This window comes from Myotis daubentonii, chromosome 13 (genome assembly GCF_963259705.1).
Source record: "Myotis daubentonii chromosome 13, mMyoDau2.1, whole genome shotgun sequence".
Classification (NCBI taxonomy): domain Eukaryota; kingdom Metazoa; phylum Chordata; class Mammalia; order Chiroptera; family Vespertilionidae; genus Myotis; species Myotis daubentonii.
The window spans coordinates 48,374,206-48,394,529 of record NC_081852.1 but is presented as its reverse complement, the minus strand read 5'-3'; the positions used below and the strand labels follow the sequence as shown (position 1 = coordinate 48,394,529).

General features: G+C 40.7%; 1 protein-coding gene, 1 long non-coding RNA gene and 1 pseudogene across 2 annotated transcripts in view; 2 read left to right on the top strand and 1 right to left on the bottom strand.

The window, feature by feature from the left end:
- Nucleotides 1-19,080, top strand: part of LOC132214311 (uncharacterized) — a 37,161-nt gene extending 18,081 nt beyond the window's left edge. Inside the window, exons 2-3 of the long non-coding RNA XR_009448257.1 lie at nucleotides 18,068-18,113; nucleotides 18,868-19,080. This is a non-coding gene — a long non-coding RNA (uncharacterized LOC132214311). The remainder of the gene's footprint in view (nucleotides 1-18,067; nucleotides 18,114-18,867) is intronic.
- Nucleotides 14,582-14,679, bottom strand: LOC132215101 (U6 spliceosomal RNA; annotated as a pseudogene).
- Nucleotides 19,081-19,342: 262 nt separating the features above from the next.
- COL17A1 (collagen type XVII alpha 1 chain) overlaps nucleotides 19,343-20,324 on the top strand; it is a 48,188-nt gene continuing 47,206 nt past the window's right edge. Inside the window, exon 1 of the mRNA XM_059661320.1 lies at nucleotides 19,343-19,501. The gene's annotated coding sequence lies outside the window, so the exon portion shown is untranslated. The remainder of the gene's footprint in view (nucleotides 19,502-20,324) is intronic.

The following is a 20,324-nucleotide window of genomic DNA, read 5'->3' as shown; positions in this document are numbered from 1 at the left end:
GCAGGGCAAAGGCGGCCCTGGGGCTGCCTTTGCCCTGCCCCCCAGCCATGATCGGAGAATCAGGTGCCTTTGCCGCCCTGGCCAGTGATAGCAGGAAGTAGGGGTGGAGCCAGCGATGGGAGCTGGACACGGTCGAAGCTGGCAGTCCCGGGAGCTAGGGGTCCCTTGCCTGGGCCTAAAGAGGAGCCCACGATCGCGGGGCCGCTGCAGCTGCGGGTCCCCGCTGCCCGAGCCGGACGCCTCAGCCAGAGGCGTTAGGCCTAGGCAGGGGCAGAGCCTGCAACCGCGGGGAGCTGGGGGTCCCCTGCCCAGGCCTGACACCTCTGCCGGAGGCCTCAGGCCTGGTCAAGGGGCCGATCCGGTGATTGGTGATCGGAGGGTGATGAGGGTCAACTCCTCTGGCCGAGGCATCAGGCCTGGGCGGGGGGCTGAGCCGGGGATTGGGGGGATATGATGGTCCCCTTGCCCAGGCCTGAAGCCTGGGTCAGAGGCGTCAGGCTTGGGCGGGGGGGTGGAGCAAGCGATCAGAGGGAGATGGGGGTCCCCTGCCCAGGCATGATTCCTGGGCCAGAGGCCTCAGGCCTGGACGGAGGCCAGAGCCAGTGATCGGGGGGAGATGGGAGTCCCCTGTCCAAGCCTGACACCTCTGGCGGAGGCGTCAGGCCTGGGCAAGGGGCCGATCAGGTGATCAGAGGGTGATGGGGGTCTACGCCTCTGGCTGAGGCATCAGGCCTGGGCAAGGGGCAGAGCCAGCAATCGGAGGGGTCTGGGGGTCCCCTGCCCAGGCCTGATGCCTGGGCCAGAGGCATCAGGCCTGGGCTGGGGGCAGAACCAGTGATGGGGGGAAATGAGGGTCCCCTGCCCGGGCCTGACACCTCTGTCAGAGGCATCAGGCCTGGGCAAGGGGCCGAACCTGCGATTGGAGGGTGATGGGGGTCAACGCCTGAGGGCTCCCAGTATGTGAGAGGGGGCAGTCTGGGCTGAGGGACACTCCCCCCCCCCCCCCACACCCAGTGCACGAATTTCGTGCACCGGGCCCCTAGTATATATATATAATCGGTTTGAAAAAGGTGAAGATCCAAATCTGAAAGGTTAAAAAATGACACTTTAGGAGACTTATAGGAGAGAATGTCTTCATGACCTTGAGAAATGGAAAGGTTTTTTAGCTGAGACATAAAACACACTGATCATTGAGGAAAGAATTAAATGTTCTGTTTATAAAAAAAACACACAACAACACAAAAAACATTTGAGAGCATTGAAATGGGTACCACAGACTGAGAGACGGTATTTACAACATATACAACTGACAAAGGAAATGAATAAGAAAAAGACAAACAATCCTAATTTTTAAAATGGTCATGAAACTTGAACAAATACTTTACAAAAGGGTATATCCAAATGGCCATACTATAAAATAAAAGGCCAGCGATCATAATGGCATAATGACCAGAACGACAATCGACCTGTCACTATGAGGTGCATTGATCACCTCTCAGTCCCTCCCCCCAGCTCACAGGCTCTGATCTCTGGATGGCCAACGGGGAACCGGGGTGGGTGGTGGCGGGGTGGGACTGGAGACTGGTGAATGGGCAGAAGATGGCCCTGATAGCAGGGTAGGCCTAGGGACCCTACCCACACACAATTTTGTGCACTGGGCCTCTAGTTAATATATGAAATGGTAGGAAACTTCATTAGACAAGGGAGATTCAAATTAATTTAAGCTGCAATGAGATACCAATACAGCCCCACCAAGTTGGTAAAAGTGAAAAAGACTGACCATACCAAATTTTCATGTGGATATAGGGCAACTGAATTTTTTTTTTTAATATATTTTATTGATTTTTTACAGAGAGGAAGGGAGAGAGATAGAGAGTCAGAAACATCGATGAGAGAGAAACATCGATCAGCTGCCTCCTGCACATCTCCTACTGGGGATGTGCCCGCAACCCAGGTACATGCCCTTGACCAGAATCGAACCTGGGACCTTTCAGTCCGCAGGCCGACACTCTATCCACTGAGCCAAACCGGTTTCGGCGCAACTGAAATTCTTATACACTGCTAATGGGAATGTAAACTGGTGTAACTCCTGGGAATATCTGGCATTAGTTACTAAACATGTATATACCTGTTATCCAGAAAGTGCATTCCTAGGTATAGATCCAACAGGGATTTTGTGCACATGTTCAATACAAGACATGAGCAAGAATGTTTGTAGTAGCATTTTTCATAATAGTCAAAGTCTGAAAACATTGAAATGTCATCAACAGACGATATATAAAAAACATAACATATTCACACAGTGGAAAACTGTACAGCAATAAAAATGAATTGCACACAACAGTAAGGATGAATATCATGAAAATAATGTTGAGCAAAAGAAGCCAGACATAAAAGATCACTTTATAATTCCTTTTTTTAAAATTTCAAAAACAGCCGAAACCGGTTTGGCTCAGGGGATAGAGCGTCGGCCTGCGGACTGAAAGGTCCCAGGTTCGATTCCGGTCAGGGGCATGTACCTGGGTTGCGGGCATATCCCCAGTAGGAGATGTGCAGGAGGCAGCTGATCGATGTTTCTCTCTCATCGATGTTTCTAACTCTATCTCCCTTCCTCTCTGTAAAAAATCAATAAAATATATTTTTTTTAAAAATTTCAAAAACAGAAAAAATTAATTTATACTACTAAAAGTTCCTGCAGAGTGCTGTTTCTGAGGAGCTGGTGATGTTCTATTTCTTGCCCTAGATGTTGGTTACGTGGACATATTCACTTTGTGATTATTGATTAAGCTGTATATTTATGATCTGTATACCTTTCTGTATGTGTATTTTTTAACTAACAAAGCAATAAAAACAAAAAATAAGCAGCCAATGAATGAAGAACTTTCTCTTCATGCTTTAAGTTTTTCTCCATTTTTTAAAAAAATATGATTTTATTGCTTTTTGAGAGAGGCAGGGAGGGATAGAGGCATAGAAAGATCAATTGGCTGCCTCCTGCATGTCCCCACTGGGGATTGAGCCCACAACTAGGTCATGGAACCTAACCAGTGACCTCTTGGTTCACAGGCTGATGCTAGATCACTGTAAACCACTGAGCCACACGGCTGGGCATGCTTCATTTTTTAATTCATGAGTTTTGAGGCAGCAATGTAGATTAGCTACATTATTGAATTTTTTAAAATATTTTATTAATAGACTTTTAGGGCACTTTTAGGTTTACAGAAAAATTAAGCAGAAAGTACAAAGAGTTCCCATATACCCTCTCATCTTCTCCCCACAAAACATAGTTTCCTATATTACTAGCATTTTGCATCATTAGTGTGGTTCATGTGTTAAAATTGGTGAGCCAATATTGATACATTATTATTAACCAAAGTCTGTAGTTTACTTTAGGGTTCATTCTTTGTAATGTATATTCTATGAGTTTTGACAAATGCATAAAGACATGTATATACCATTGAGGTTGAACATTAAGGTTGAAAATGAACTTAAAATTCATTTTTAGTTTAAATTCATACTGTTTCCATAAAGATTATTATTTCCCATTGCTAATTGATTTTGTCTTCTTTATAAGTGCAGATATTTCCCAGAGAGGATGTAAATTTCTTTTTGTGCCATTAGCCAATGGTTTAAGTTAAATATCAAGTTAATGATTTAGGGCCAAGTGTTTAGGCAAAATAATTGGCTTCCAAGGCCTAAAATTTCAGAGTTAGCCTACCTTTCACTTGTCTTTGGTGGTAAGGTGTGTCAACATTCTGGTAAAAGACTCTATTATAGTGTTTCAGAAAGAACTTGCCATGGGCCATTCGCCCTCATCCCCAGACACTGGGGATCACTGAGTCATGCTCTGAATCAACACAAGATTCAGGACAGGATACGCAAGTTCTTCCTCTTGGCATAGTCACCCTTAAAAGGCCCAGTATACTTTAAAATGTGAATATGGACCACACTCAACCTGGAGAGGGTCTGGACAGCAGAATTCTCTGCTCCTCCCTCTGCATTCCTCAGGCCAGCCCCTCAGAAATGGCTACCATTATGACTGGGTAGGAAGATAACGTTCTCACCTGCCTTAGTTCACAAAGAAGAAGCAGGTAGTGGTGGCTTCTAGTAAGCACTCAGGACTAACAGGGGAAATACAATGACTGCATTTTAGCCTTAGAATAAACTTTGTTGGATTTGTAATTATGAGCACTGGATTAAAGATAAATCCACTTTTTAGTCATTGGTAAGAACAACATACTGGGAGTGTTGATTATATATTAGAAGAAGAGAAAGCACGGCCCAAACCAATATGCTCAATTAATATTTGACAAAGGAGGCAAGAACATACAATGGAGCCAAGATAGTCTCTTCAATAAATGGTGTTGGGAAAATTGGACAGATATATGCAAGAAAATGAAACTAGACCACCAACTTACACCATACACAAAAATAAACTCAAAATGGATAAAGGACTTAAATGTACGACAGGAAACCATAAAAATTCTAGAAGAATCCAAAGGCAACAAAATCTCAGACATATGCCAAAGCAATTTCTTCACTGATACAGCTCCTAGGGCACTTGAAACTAAAGAAAAAATGAACAAATGGGACTACATCAAAATAAAAAGCTTCTGCACAGCAAAAGAAACCATCAACAAAATAACGAGAAAACCCACTGTGTGGGAAAACATATTTGCCAATGTCATATCTGATAAGGGCCTAATCTCCAAAATTTATAGGGAACTCATACAACTTAACAAAAGGAAGATAAACAATCCAATCAAAAAATGGGCAAAGGACCTAAATAGACACCTTTCAAAAGAGGACATCCAGAAAGCCAAGAGACATATGAAAACATGCTCAAAGTCACTAATCATCCGAGAGATGCAAATCAAAACAACGATGAGGTACCATCTCACACCTGTCAGAATGGCTATCATCAACAAATCAACAAACGACAAGTGCTGGAGAGGATGTGGAGAAAAAGGAACACTTGTGCACTGCTGGTGGGAATGCAGACTGGTGCAGCCACTATGGAAGACAGTATGGAGTTTCCTTAAAAAAATGAAAATGGAACTCCCATTTGACCCTGTGATCCCACTTCTAGGAATATATCCCAAGAAACCAGAAACACCAATCAGAAAGGATATATGCACCCCTATGTTCATAGCAGCACAATTCACCATAGCTAAGATCTGGAAACAGCCTAAGTGCCCATCAGCAGATGAATGGATTAGAAAACTGTGGTACATCTACACGATGGAATACTATGCTGCTCTAAAAAGGAAGGAACTCTTACCATTTGCAACGTCATGGATGGAACTGGAGAGCATTATGCTAAGTGAAATAAGCCAGTCAATGAAGGAAAAATACCACATGATCTCACTCATTCATGGATAATAGAGACCATTATAAACTTTTGAACAATAATAGATACAGAGGCAGAGCTGCCTCAAACAGATTGTCAAACTGCAGCGGGAAGGCCGGGGAGGGTTGGGGGACAGGAGGTAGGGGGGTAAGAGATCAACTAAAGGACTTGTATGCATGCATATAAGCATAACCAATGGACATAAGACACTGGGGGATAGGGGGGGCTAGGGGACTGTCTAGGGCGGGGGGGGGAAATGGACACATATGTAATACCCTTTGTAATACTTTAAGCAATAAATAAAAAATAAATAAATAAATAAATAAATAAATAAAAGAGAAAGCAGATATACTCAAATGTGTTTAGAAACAACCAAAAAACTTATCACATAAATACAACCCATATATAGAACTAATGAAATCCATAGTCAAGAATAACATCAAAGCTCTGGCTGGTGTTGCTAAGTGGTTACAGCATCGACCAGAGCACTGAAGAGTCATGGGTTCAATTCCTGGTCAAGGGCATGTACCTGGGTTGCAGGTTTGATCCCCAGCCCCAATTAAGACGCACATGGGAGCCAACCAATTAATGTGTGATGTGTCTCCCTAATCGATGTTTCTCTCTCACTCTTTCTTCCTCCCCCTTCCACTCTCTCTAAAAATCAATGGGAAAATATCCTCATTATAAGACTAATTTTACTAAATCAAAATAGAAGGATTAAATTGACATCTAATGACCCTAGGCTTAATGAACTTTCTCTTCATGGAAAAATATTAATAATATTGAGGGGAATTATTTAGAGCTCTAAGAAAATAAAACTATTAAAACTTTAACACCCATAATCATGACAATAATTACTTACAATGAAACAGTGCCTTCAACAGCTACAACAAAGTAGTATGTTACCTGACTTTGAGTTATTACAACCTGAGAAGTGAATTCATTACATTCATTAATTCATGTTTTCTCCTCAGATCTTGGGAGTTCTCAAAATAGCCTGAATTATATTTTCTTTCCCTAGCACCATCTTTATTCTTATTTAGAGATTTTCATCCACCAGATCCTAAATCTTGTTTAAAATTAGCAAATATATAGACATTCTTTTTTTCTGATAACATTCTTACCACTGAAACATCGTGACCTGTGGGTTTAGGTCTCTAAGACACCAATAGGCTGCCCCATTCTGAGGCCAAGTCTGTCCTCTGACAAAGGCCATTAACTGCGTTTTGAAATGCAAGGTTCTCAGATGTGTTTAGGTAAATAAAGCTGCACAAATATAAACACAGGTAGTAGAGTGTAGAGTTCATCCACGGTGTTAGTAATTTGTGGAAAATCAGGACTCATCTGAAAATGAGCTTTGTGCTCATTTCATTTGCTGTGTGGTGGGTGTCATTTGGTTTATTAGGAACGAATGTGTTCTTCTTTCATGAAAATTACTCTTGCCTGTGAACTCCAATTTTTTAGGACAATCCTTTGAGTTGTATGGAGGTTGTACTGAGTCATAATCTATCCTGTTGCCTAATTTCTTTGTGAGTACCATGCCTGAAGACAAGCTGCCTTATGTTTTCAATATTCATTTATATTAGAAACCTATAGGAAACTCTTAATAATAGTTTATTCCTATGAGAACTTGTACTGTTTTGTTTAAAAGACTGCAAAAAAGAACATGCTTCAAGTCTCTAGGCCAGGGGTTTCAGCAGGAAGGGACCTCCTGTTAGTTTTCACTACCTGCCTCCTGTGCTGACTAAAGGAGTTAGTTCACAAACTCTTTCCTATTTATATTTCAGTAAAATTTTCCATTCCAATAGAAAACCCTCTCCCAGGGATGCCAGACATCTGGGATGCATAGATTTATATACTCAGCATGTGAGGACAGCTGCCTTAGGAATAGCAGGTACTTTCACTGATTTTTTTTTTTTTTTTAAATCACAGGAGTCCTTTAAGCCTCTTTTTTAGAACAAGTGTTGAAAAAAATAATTTCTCTGGAAAAGACTCTTTTCATAGATCTAAGAACCCTTGAAAACTACCAGATGGCAGCATGATTTTAGCAAGTCCCTTAAAATGACGGAATATTCATTACACATTTCCCTGTGGGCTATAATGTACCTCCCACAAATAAAATCAAGGTGTGCCTGTATCTTGTCTTTACTTGAAAATGTCTTGGGGTTACAGTTATGACATGTCATCACTCAAAGAGCTTAGAGCATCTGACTTAAAATAATCTAGCAACAGAACCCAAAAAGAAAACATACAATACCTTACAAGACTGTAAAAACTTCAGGACCAGGAGAGCAAGCAAGATCTTGTCCCCTTACCTACCTATGGCAAAATTGGGAATCATTCCCCATGGGAAAAACAAATGAACCTCAACCCTACATCTGCATTTCAGAACCTCATCTTCAGAACTATAAGGTTTAAAAATTAGGAGTCTAATCCTAATTTTTGCCAACTGTCATATAGAAACGTGCTTCATAGTGGAAAATAGCCCAACTACTGATAACCTGTGTGTGTGGGAATGACTGCAAAGGTGGAGACATGTCTCCAAGTCCCTTCTCTCATCACACTCATAAACATTGAAAGTCCCACCCAAACTGGAAGCAGTGAAGACAACACTGAAGGGAAGTGGGGAAGATGGGAAAGCTCTTCTCTCAAGGGCTCTAGGTGCATTCCATGCCTCCCGATTTTGAGGGGGGTCGGGGGGGACAACCTAAAATACCTTTCTCACCCTCCTCCTCTCCTCTTCCCTTTTCTCTTTGCTGCCTACATAATTCCCTTCTTCATTTTACTATTTTTTCTCCTGCTTCTTTTCTGTTCTCTTTTTCCTCATTTCTCTTCTCATCCCACTTTGAATATTTTCTGAATACTTACAGTGAGCCTGATACAGCCCAGGCCCTGCAGACACACAGATAAACACAGCAACAGAGGCATGGCTGAGGGGAGGGGACGGGGGAGGGGGGGAGAGAAACAAGTCTGGTTTTGAACATGTTGAGTTTAAAGGGGCAGTGGGATGCCGATGGAGGTAAACAGTAATAGTTGGGAATATGAATCGGGAGCTTGGGAGAGAGGAAGTTTCACGGAATGCCTGCTGTACTATAGGCACTATGTTTGGTGTTGGGCATATGATGAAAAGATAAAAACACAGCCCATTTCTCCAAGGGCTTTAAGTAAACAAACAAGTGTACTCAAGTGTTAGCGGTGCGGAGGTAAAAGAAGGGGCAGGTGCTGAAGAGATACAAAGAACAAATGGTCAGATGTACCCAAGATAGGGCAATGGGGTGAAGTGAGCACCTCAGTTTCATTAAAGTGGGTCAGCCAAGGCGATCTCCGTAGGCATTAAATTTGGGGTTAGCTCTTGAAGCTCTATTGATACCAAATTGTTTCAGCCAGTCTCGCCCATGGGATGTAAGCTTTTCTGATTTGTGTCCTTCTTTCTCTACCTGGATGCTGATTTCCCAGAACCAGAACAGTCTTCATCTCTATAGAGAGGGGAAATCCAGGGCTCCTTCCCCAGTTGTTACAAGAAGAACGAACTTTTTAGCTTGATTGTCAGGCTTAACACGATGGTGAATTTGCAAAATATCGCCAGTGATCTCTCACATTCCTTCCCATGCACTTCCTGGGCCCTAGAACAAGCCCAAGGGTATTCTGGGATGAATGTGCAGGCTTTAATAAAGCTGCCAGCCTGATGGGCTGCAAAAAACTTCCTGGCAACACAGGTAAATCTCTGTCGTGTGAGATCTGACTAAATTGGCTTTCTATTTCAGAAACCCTTCCCAGCTTTTGTGATGAAATCCTCTTTGACTATCAACTTATCAGATCTTAGAATTAATGGCTGTTCCCTCCCACTCTACCCCTACCCATTCCCCATAATGACCACTCTGAGAAAACTCTCTACTCTTCCATCAGTCACCCATAGTGTCTATCTCTCCTAACCTAAAAAAATCTTCATAGGCTGATTAAATAAATAAGGTTTACATACACAACTTAACTCTCCCCGTCTTTTCGCAGATACCTGGGTTAACCCAGAGAAACCAAAAATGGAAACCCAAAGATCACATACTGGCTACCTTTTTAATCCCTTTAAAGGAAAAGTCTCCCTTTGTGCTTTCTCTGGGCCAAGAACATTGCTGTCTAGCCACAAGTTATTGCTAAGAAAACAGGAAGCCCTTGAACATTGGTGTGGGCTTTTATATATAGTAAATCAATATGGCTGCCATCAACTTGGATATTTTTTCTCAGCGATGTCTGGGTTTGTTTCAATTCAAATTGTTGACTTTCTTCCAAAATTACCTATTAAAGTGTTATTCAGATTATGATAATGTTATTAATTAATCACACCTTGAACCTTATTTATGATACTCTTGCAAGTTACAAGGGGTTATTATGAAATACTTAAATTGAAGATAAAACTGCTTCTTGTTCGTTTTGGGAAAAGGGAAGGACTGCCTATTGACTCTATTTTTTTTGTCCATTAAAAATTTAATTAAGTTTCTAGCTATAGGCCAAAGAGGTGGAGGATTTGAGGTCATTGGAAATGATAATATTTTCTTTTAAATTTCAGTATCTCATTTCAGGTACTCTTCCTGCTGTTACTATTCTATTCAATATATGTGAAATGAGCCCAATCTGATAAATATAAGATATATATATATATATATATATATATATATATATATATATATATATGGCAAAAAATTACTTTATAAAACATTTGATATTATGCCACACTAACTATCCTGTCCTTTCAATCACCTTGTAAGTATGTAGAATGGCCGAGCTTACTTATTTCCAAGAGAAATGAGTGGATGGTAGAAATCATCAAGAGTAGAGTTATTCTGTTTAAGTTCATCATCACCATCATGTTTCATTGAAAATGGCTAAAATGTGCACAGAATTTTAGTGGCATAGATTTGGTCTGCAAATTTTTGGTAATTCCTCAATGGCATGGATGAATCTCAAATGCTAAGTCAAAGAAGTCAAATTCAAAAGACTATCTACTGTATAATTCCATTATATATCATTCAGAAAGAGGTAAAACTACAGGGATAAAAAAAACAGCCAGGGGCTGGAGATGGGGTAGACAAAGAAATTTGGGGATGTGATGAAATTGTTCTAGATCTTGAAAGTGGTGGTGCTGACTTAACTAAATGAATTTGTCAAAACTCAGGATACTAAAAAGGGCAAATTTTACTGAATTTAAGTTATTTAATTTACATGTGATTCTGGCAAATGGCTAAAACACCAGGGTCTCCAAAACATAAGCTGGGAATCACGGGAATAGCATAGCTCAGAAATGCTTGGATGAGTTATCATTAGTGGAACATTGACTCAATGAGTGTGTCAGGCCACAAGACCGGATTTTCAGCGTGAGTCTATGTATTAGCGATATACCCATGAGGAAAATAGTGGTAACCATAAACCAGATAATAGGGTGTGGTCTTTATCTTAATAAAGATAGTCCTTGTATTGACATGTTTTGTGAGAATCAGACCTGTCTTCTGAATCATGGCCTACAGTACAAGAGAATGCTCATCACCTGACAGATTTTTCAGATCTTCAGGCTAAATACCATTAAAATCCAGTAATAATCCCATCTGTCATGTGGCTTCCTGCTGTTTAGTTGAATAGTTTTTTCTTGCTCCTGAGTAGGGATCAAGCTTTACACATATTTTAAGCAACTGGTCTATTTATATCAAATAGTTCACTTTTGAGAACACATCTTTTTCTATGAGCAGTACAGAACTTTTCATCTCTTGATGCTTCTGACATCCTTCCCATGTCATTTCTGAGCAAATAAAGGACAAATAGCTTGGTTTGCCCCAGTTCTTAGAGAGGCTTAACACTGCCTGGGTGGGCGGGTAAACATTGCCAAACATAAGGCTAGAAATGACTTCCCAGCTAGACAGAAGGATTTTCATTTCTTCTATCAATGGAGAATCTTTTGGAATCCAAAGGAAGAATTGGAAGGCAACCACCATGACCACTATAACACAAAATACATTCTCAGTCTACACAGAATGCTGTGCACAGAGCCACAGCAATAACAATGTGTACTGCCCACTTCTGGAAATCCTTGGTCAATTTCTTTCTATAAGACCAAGGTCCATTGTCACTCACCACATTAGTAATGATTTGTATTCTTTGGGGGGTGGGGGGTTGCCTCATATGTGTTTCATTCCTCTGCTAGATATATTTCTTCTTTATTGACCTTGCTGTTCTGGAATACCCACTTTTAAAAGATTTGTAATATGTTTTTATTAATTTCAGAGAGGAAGGAAGAGGGAGAGAGAGTAGGAACATCAATGATGAGAGAGAATCATGGATCAGCTGCCTCCTGCACACCCTTCATTGGGGGTCAAACCCACAACCCGGGCATGTGCCCTGATTAGAAACAGAACCGTGACTTCCTGGTTCATGGGTTGATGTTCAACCACTGAGCCACACCAGCTGGGCTGAAATACTCACTTTTTGATTGACAGCAGGTGCAGTGGGTTTTGCATGCCCTCATGTGACAGTTGTTGTTGTTTTAAAACTATTCTGACTCCTTTTTATTACCACCCCTGTGGCAGAAATGATTGATGGTGATGATATTAGTAATAATCTCTGTGAACTCATTTGAAACTAGTTCAGTATACAGATCTGTTTTTCTTCAGCAGCATCTTTACTGAATATTAAGAAATCATTACATGTTTTACTTGTTGCAATATTTGAGATTTGTCCTCTAGGGAAGATGCACATGCAAGGTAGGGTGATTTACCTCAGAACTATTATTTCTTTTCTCTGATTACGAAAGAGTAACAACTAGTAAGACTAACACTTCACATATTTTTCTTTGGCTCTTTGCTGTCTTATGACAGAACTAAACTATAAATGTTAAATTGCTAGAAACAAATTATAGATAATTTAGTAGGGCGTGTTAAAAAAAACATAGCGGTTTTAAACTAATAAATGTATCACCTACAGATGACATATTCTAATATCCTATTGTTTTCATATCCAAATTCTTCAAGATATATAATAAACCATTTTTTAAACTTCCCATTTATAATATGTTAGGTAATGAACACAGGACAAAATGGGAGTGGGGAATGTTGGCGGAGAAACAGCAGCAGGAGTTAGACCGGTGGAGTCAGACTGCATCTTGGTTCAGCAACCTTGGTGGTTGAGTTCTGGCTAAGAAAGAATTCAGATCCAAGACTCAAACTATAAAAGAAAGTTTATTCAACAAGCAAAGCAAAAGTATACTTGAAAGAAGATTTCGGCAAAAGAGCGGCCCGGGGTATTGGCAAGGGCTCCTTGGGGGGGGGGGGGGGGGGAGTCTAACTGCTTCCTTCTTTAAGTTGACCCATGGGGCTTGTCCCACTGTCTCCTGTCCTTGTATGGAAATCATGTGGGGCTTTTCTTCAGTCCCTTGTTTCTTCTCTAAGGTGCTCTACCTACATGACTACCTACATGCCAGTGGAGAAAAGGTCAGGGGAGTGTCTGACCTGCATGACAAGCTAGGGAAAGAAAGCATACTTCAGGGATGAGGTCCTAACTTACCAAACATATTTTCAGTATTTGCTCTCCCTGGCTACCCATTGCTAGGTACCTGGGATTTTCTTCTCTGGTGGCATTCGTACCTGACCTATTGTCCTGCTTTGTTCATGCCTGTCTAACTGCCTACTAGAGGGAAGAGACCAACCCAAGGGGAATTTTTAAAATACATTTTTATTGATTTTTAGAAAGAGAGAGGAATAGAGAGCTAGAAACATTGATGAGAGAGGAACATCAATAGGCTGACTCCTGCATGCACCCCACTGGGGATCGAGCCAACAACTCGAGTATGTGCCTGGACTGGGAATCTTGGTCATGGGTTGACACCCAACCACTGAGCATACCAGCCGGGCAGGGATTTTTTTTAATCCTCCACTGAAATGTAAGCTTTAACAGGTGGACTTTTGAGGAAGGTAACTTGGCACGGAAGAAGAGGGAAGTCTGGTCAGTGGTTAGCTTGGAAAATTTCAGCATCATCCTAGGCCAGTGATGGCGAACCTTTTGAGCTCGGCGTGTCAGCATTTTGAAAAACCCTAACTTAACTCTGGTGCCGTGTCACATATAGAAATTTTTTGATATTTGCAACCATAGTAAAACAAAGACTTATATTTTTTATATTTATTTTATATATTTAAATGCCATTGAACAAAGAAAAATCAACCAGAAAAATGAATTCACGTGTCACCTCTGACACGCGTGTCATCGGTTCGCCATCACTGATATAGACACTCCTTGGGCTGGCATTTCAGATTTCCCACATCCACTGGCACGTTCTACACTTCCAGCCTCTCCCATTTCCTCTTTTTTGACTATCTTTCACCATTCTCCACCTGAGCCTTACTTTTTCCTGTACCTGTGCCTTCATGCTGGACTTTTTGCTTGAAATTCCAGCTCCATCTTCAGCTTCTTACTACTACCCATCTTTTAAAGCCCAACTCAGATGACACCTCTTTCATGAAGCATTGGCTGACATCCACAGCTGGAAGTGGATTTACATGGTTCCTAAATCTCTAACGGATTACATTCTTCCTTATATTGTAATTTTTTGTATATGTGGTAAATACACCCATCTATCTGTTTTTTTTTACATTGTAATTCCTTGAAGGCACGTTTTGCATTTCATCCTCAATTGTATCTATACACGCAGTGCCATGTTCATGGTAGACCATCAATGGGTATTTGTTTACTCATTCAACAAATATGTATGAGTTTTGAATGGATAAATAAATGAATAGATTTGAACTTGGAAATGGAAGAAAGGAAACCAGAGTGCATTGTTATTATCATAAAGGCAGCAGAAACGATTCAAGAACCATTATAAACAGGAAAAGCTGATGAAGACCTTACACCCATGTATGAAGGGCAGGACTTGGTACTATTTCTCAGCTGCAGCCTCCCAAAAGCCAAACGCTCCATAACTGTGACATATGTTGTTGTGATAATTGCTTATTATCCACGAGCACATGCTAACCAAAGAGAAAGCTAGGAGGAAATATGGCCTTCTAGTCTTAGAAATGTTGTAGCAACGTGCAACAAATAATCATATTCTCTTTATTTTAATATACAGGAATTCCGTTGTTTTTTTAAAAAAAATCAGTGAATTTTTTTTTTTTTTTTTTGTCCAACAAAAAAAGCTGAATCAACTATTGTAGATAGTGGAATTATCTCACTAATTATAAAATCATTTTCTCCTTTTTTAATGAAATGCTTATGAATTTGAATGTATTTGCACAGGGGCCATGCTTATCTTTTCTGTATTATTCCAATTTTAGTGTATGTGCTGCCAAAGCAAGCACTATTTTCTCCTTTAGTGAACTTCACTTCTTATTGTCTCTTAGGAATGCAAAGCAAATATGTCTCAAAGTTTTAGGATCCCCTGATGAACGTTTGATAAAAACATATTACTATCATATAATAATCTTATGGTAGAGGGTCACGGAATAGGGAGAAATCCATCTACGGGGTACATTCCTTTAAACCAAACAAATACAGAAAAATCTGTGTTCACAAAGATTAACGAGGTAATGAATAGTCATTTGACAAAAACATCACCCTAGTCACCAAAAACCGGATTTACACATCCAGTTTTTCAGAAACTCATCAGCCACAGAAAATGGGGTATATCTGTACTCACAGTGCTCAACAAGCAATGAGAGTCTGGTACCAGGTGTCAGTCTCAGCTACACGTAAACAGATATCTTTTCTCCCCAACTTAGTTAAAAGTCAGTAGATAATTTTGGGAGGATGAATATTTTTCTGGTTGCCTCTTAAGGAAATTTTCTTTCTGCTCCATCAAAAATTAATTAAATGTGACTCATTAAACATAGGTCCAAATGGAGCAAGAAACAAGAAACACCTTTCCGGTGTCTTAGTCATTGCTTTCTCCTAAATCTGACTCTGTTCCTTAATTTTAGTAAGAATTTTGTTGCTTTCTGGATAATTTGAAACATTTAAAAGACAATTGCCTAGTATCAGAATATGGTAGAAACTTAACATATGAATGTCGAATGAACATAAGGTTTCTTTCACCTCATGTACCAAGATATGTCTTATTGGAAATAATTTTGCCAAGCACAATAAAATATGAAACTTGAGCAACTAGAATATAATATGTATAGAATATAATCAGAACATATAGAATATACTAGAATACCAGTTATTACAGGAATAATAAACAGGAGGAAAAAAACAGCCATGCTGATTCCAATGGTTGATTTTGTGTAGTAGTTATATGAATTGAATAATTGATTGGTTTATGGTTGCCAGCATCTAATACAGATTTTTATCTAAAATCATCAATAAAGTATACCAACACCATAATGCTGTTGATTGAAAATATCTCCATTGTTCAGATGGTTTTAGTTCTTATTTAAGTTATCATTTACCCTCAGCCTGTTCTGTTTTGATATTGCCTATCTCGTTTCAGTTCAAGCTAGGGGCAAACTTAAATCTTAATAATACACAGGCAGTGGGAAATGAGGGTTCAGAGGTTAAGTGGAATATAGGCTCTACACTGTATAGAAAAACATCTCCTAGTCCTCCTCCTGTGTCTGTCTTTACTCTCACACTACTACCATACTCACAATACTTCTGACACCAGACATGATGGGGTAGGGGTTCCCACAATGTGACACCAAGCAATTCTCCATGACACTAGCTAGGTGTACTACATTTAACTTTTCAGACACTATCTACCTGGTGATAGTGTCAGATCCCTCCAGTTAAAGGCTCAGTCCCATGAGACTTTAAATGCCAATCACAAGTGGTAGGGCCCCAAGTTACCCACAACTTCTGTCCTATTGGGCTATACATTGGAGGTTCCCATAACCCGCTCTCCCTTGGATTCAGTTATTTGCTCAAACAGTTCACAGAACTCAGGAGAACTCTTACTTACATTTGCCAGCTTATTAGAGGATAAAATAAAAGATACAGATGAACAGCCAGATGAAGAGGTACAGAGGGTGAGATCTGGGAGTGTGCTGAGCACAGGAGCTTCAAGCCTCATGGAGTTGGGGTGTGTCACCCTCCCAGTCCGTGGACATGTTCACCAACCTGGGAGCTCTCTGAACCCCACACTTCTGGGGGTTTTATGGAGGCTTCATCATGTAGGCATAATCAATCAATTAACTCCTTTTCCAGTCCCTCTTCCCTCTCTGGAGCCACTTATTAGATGTAAGATCTTTGGCCTGGTTACTCAGTTTCTCTGAATTCCACTTTTTTCACCTATAACATAGAGATAATACATACCTCTTAGGGTTGCTGTAGGGATTAAATAAGATAGTGTATGTAAAATTTCTGACACATAATAGACTTTAGAAAACATTAGTTCCCACCTCTCTTCTTTCTTTTTTTTAAAAAATATGTTTTTATTGATTTAAGAAAGGAAGGGAGAGAGGTAGAAACATCAATGATGAGAATCTTTGATTGGCTGCCTCCTGCATGCCCCACACTGGGGATCAAGCCTGCAACCAGAGCATGTGCCCTGACAGGGAATGGAACCATGACCTCCTGGTTCATAGGTTGATGCTCAACCACTGAGCCACACTGGTCAGGCTCTCTTCTTTCTTAATCATCCAAATATTCATACAATGCCTATATAGAGTTGTTCCCAAATGCCAATTTAAGAACATTTGCCAAATACCAAAACCACCTTCCTACCATGGCCTTTGAGACTGTGTGTGATCTAGCTTCTGACTCTGTCCAGCTTCTCTTCGAATAGCACTTCCCCCTTCACTTGGTGCACTTAAATGTATTGTCATCAGTGTTCCTCAAACTCACCAGGCTTCTTCCACTTCAGAACCTTCTCAAATACTCTTTTCCCTATCTAGGTTCTAGAATTCCTCCTTTCACCTGTGTAATCTCTATTCGACCATCTATCCGTTTAAATGTCACTTTCCTAGCAGGGCTTTTTCTTAACATCCCTCCTCAAGATTATGTCTCCTCTTTTGCTCTCTCATAGTACTCATAATTCTTTCTTCATAATAGCTACCACATTCTTAATGTATATTGGTCCATAATTATTTGTTGTGTACATAATTTGTTGTAAATTATTTTCCCCCAGATTCAAATATTAAAGCTCAACCGCCAGTACCTTAGAATGTATCGGATTTGGGGACATGGCCCTTAAAGAATTAAAATGAGGCTGTTAAGATGGGCCTTAACCAATCAGACTGGTGACCTTATAAGAAGAGGAGATTAGGATATATAAAGAGAGACACCAGGGGTGCGCACACACACACACAGAGAGAGAGAGAGAGAGAGAGAGAGAGAGAGAGAGAGAGAGAGAGAGAGAGAGAGAGAGAAGGCCGTGTGAGGACCCAGCAAGAAGATAGCCATCGGCAAGCCAAGGAGAGAGGCCTCAGGAGAAACCAGACCTGCTGACATTTTGATCTTGGACTTCCCACCTCCAGAACGGGGAGAAAAATAATTTCTGTTGTTTAAGCCACCAGAATTTTCGTTATGGCAGTCCTAGTAGGGTATTCCGTTGTTTAAAGACTATCTTACTCCACTAGGCTGTGAACGACCTAATGACAAAGGACATGTCTATGTTTCACCACTGAACTCTCAGCATATAGTTCAACCTCTAGTTCCAAGCAGGAGCGAATATATTTTTGTTTAACTTATGAATTAATAAGTGAATGAATGCTGCAGGATTGTGTCAATTTCATTCGGTCTGTCTTCCAGATCTTTCAGTGCTCTTCTCCTCTGAGACTGACAGCAGACATGTTGAGTAAGTATTTATTTGGGGAAGGCAGGAACATCCCAGAAAGCAAGAACCCAATAGTGTCACATTCTGAGACACTGGAAGGGTTCTGAAATGTGTGACTCCAAGAAGAATATTGGGAGCTTTAGAGTGAGAACCCCACAATTGGTGCTCAGACCCTTCAATATATGTCTGCACATAGCAGGGTGCAAACATGCATTGGTGTTTTGCTAAAGGAATTCCATGGCTCCCCTCCAAGATCTGAGAATGAGGCCTCAGAATTGGGAATCCGAAACTGACATTGTGTCCTAAGAAGATGCTATGGCCCCAAAGAAGCTCCTGAGTGAGTTCTAAGTTCAGACTTCCCATATTACCTACACCAAGAGTCTCAGCTTGTCTTTAAGGGTCCTGGAAAGCCAGAGGCTCTTCAGGTAATCATAAAAATTATCTAGATTGGTACAAATTGGCCCTCGAGGGAAGTCCAAGGGTTCCATGGAATGCACCTGAAGTGGCAGAGCCTCTGGGAGTCCCAGGTGTATGGAAATTATGCAGTTGCTGATTTGAGGAACAAGAAGATCCTTAACCCACCCCAACAGTATCTCTCTCCATTATTTAGGTGGCTACATGCCTGAAATCCTGTGACTAACATGTCACTCTTTGGAGTCAGCATCACTATATCAGGTTGCCTTATATTTTAAAAAATGAATGCCCATTCCAATTGCTCCACATTTTCCATCAGTAACATCTTATTCTAAATTAGTTCACCTGCTATTTCTTCCAGGTGGACTTGACTTAGCTTGGATCAGAATGGGGGAAAGAGGTCAAAGGTCTCAAACATCAATCATGCCAACTTCACAGTTCTTCTGGGGCTCAGATGACTTGACCACAGGCCACTACATGCCCAGCTATACCACGGATCATGCATATTGGGATTTTGAGTATTCCATGGCAGTGAGGAAGGGGAATACCAAGTTGTGGCAGTTCTCTGGCTAAAGAAGGTAAGAAGTAATACAAGGGAATTTCCTTTACACTGACCTTAGTTCCATTTCCTCATGGGCCCAGAAATGGTTAATCCTCCTAAACAGGTAGGAGAAAATTTCTGCCTCCTATAAAGTTTGATTCCTGGAGGCAGGTTTTTTTTTTTAATCCCGCAAGTGTCAGATAATTGGGAGGGTGGAGTAATGCTGTAAACCACGACACACCTTTGTCAGGACTTGTCTGGGAGCAAAGGACTGAAAGAAACAAGGGGGGGAGAAGAAGTGAACATTTCTGAAAGATCACTCAGCTTTAACACACCTTGGCTGGGTCTGGATAAAAAAAGTGGGAACTGCAAACGTCTAGAAGAAAACATCAGGGGAAGAGAGAGGGGGGATTTATTCAAAGTTGTTTCCCATTCCTTCAGAATCTCAAACGAGGTAAGTAACAGGAAGACTTTGACTTTTCTCCCTTTGCCTGAGACTTTGATTTGAGATTTGCCATTTAGAACTTAAATGTTTTTTTTGGAGAAAATAAGATAAAGTTGTTGAATTTCAAGTGTTCTCGTCGACGTGATTAATTGATCATAAGTGATGACTTCGGTTTATGCATTCTGCTTAGGATAAGTCTTTTAAAGGATCAATAAGAAAGATTCATCAGTGGTAAAGAGAAGAAAAAGGCTAATTAAGATACACTGGGCTCTAGTGCCAGAATTTTTTGTATTATTTTCAGTGTTATAAAATGGCTTGTGTTAAGTTGTTTTATTTAAAATATGATAAGAGTTCATGATTTCTTCTCTCTCAACCTCTCTCTCGTTCGCCCCCCTCCCTCTCTTTCCCCCTCTCCCCTGACAGCAGAGGTGAAGTGTAGGTAAGGGGAGCCTTCTGGAAGCAGCCCCTGAGCACTCAGAGCTGATGTGCGGCCCAGCCCTCTGTGCTGCCAGGTTCTGGTTAAGCTAAAGGCGCTGGGCGAACATTGTTGTTTATCACACTCTAAAATTACTACTTGCCTAATCTAAAGTAACGTGAAATATCTGCAATGATATAATTAATCCAGGAATTTCCTGGAGTCAAATGTAGAACAAAAAAAAAACAAAAACAAAAAAAAATCGTGTGTGTTCATACTTTAACTGGCCAATTTGGGCCCCCAAAATCATTTTGGGGTGAGAATTACCAGCTTAGGAGTCCCACTGGACCACATTAACTACTAACTGACAAATTACTACTTTACTTTCTGAAGTATAAGCACAGCCTCTGGCACACC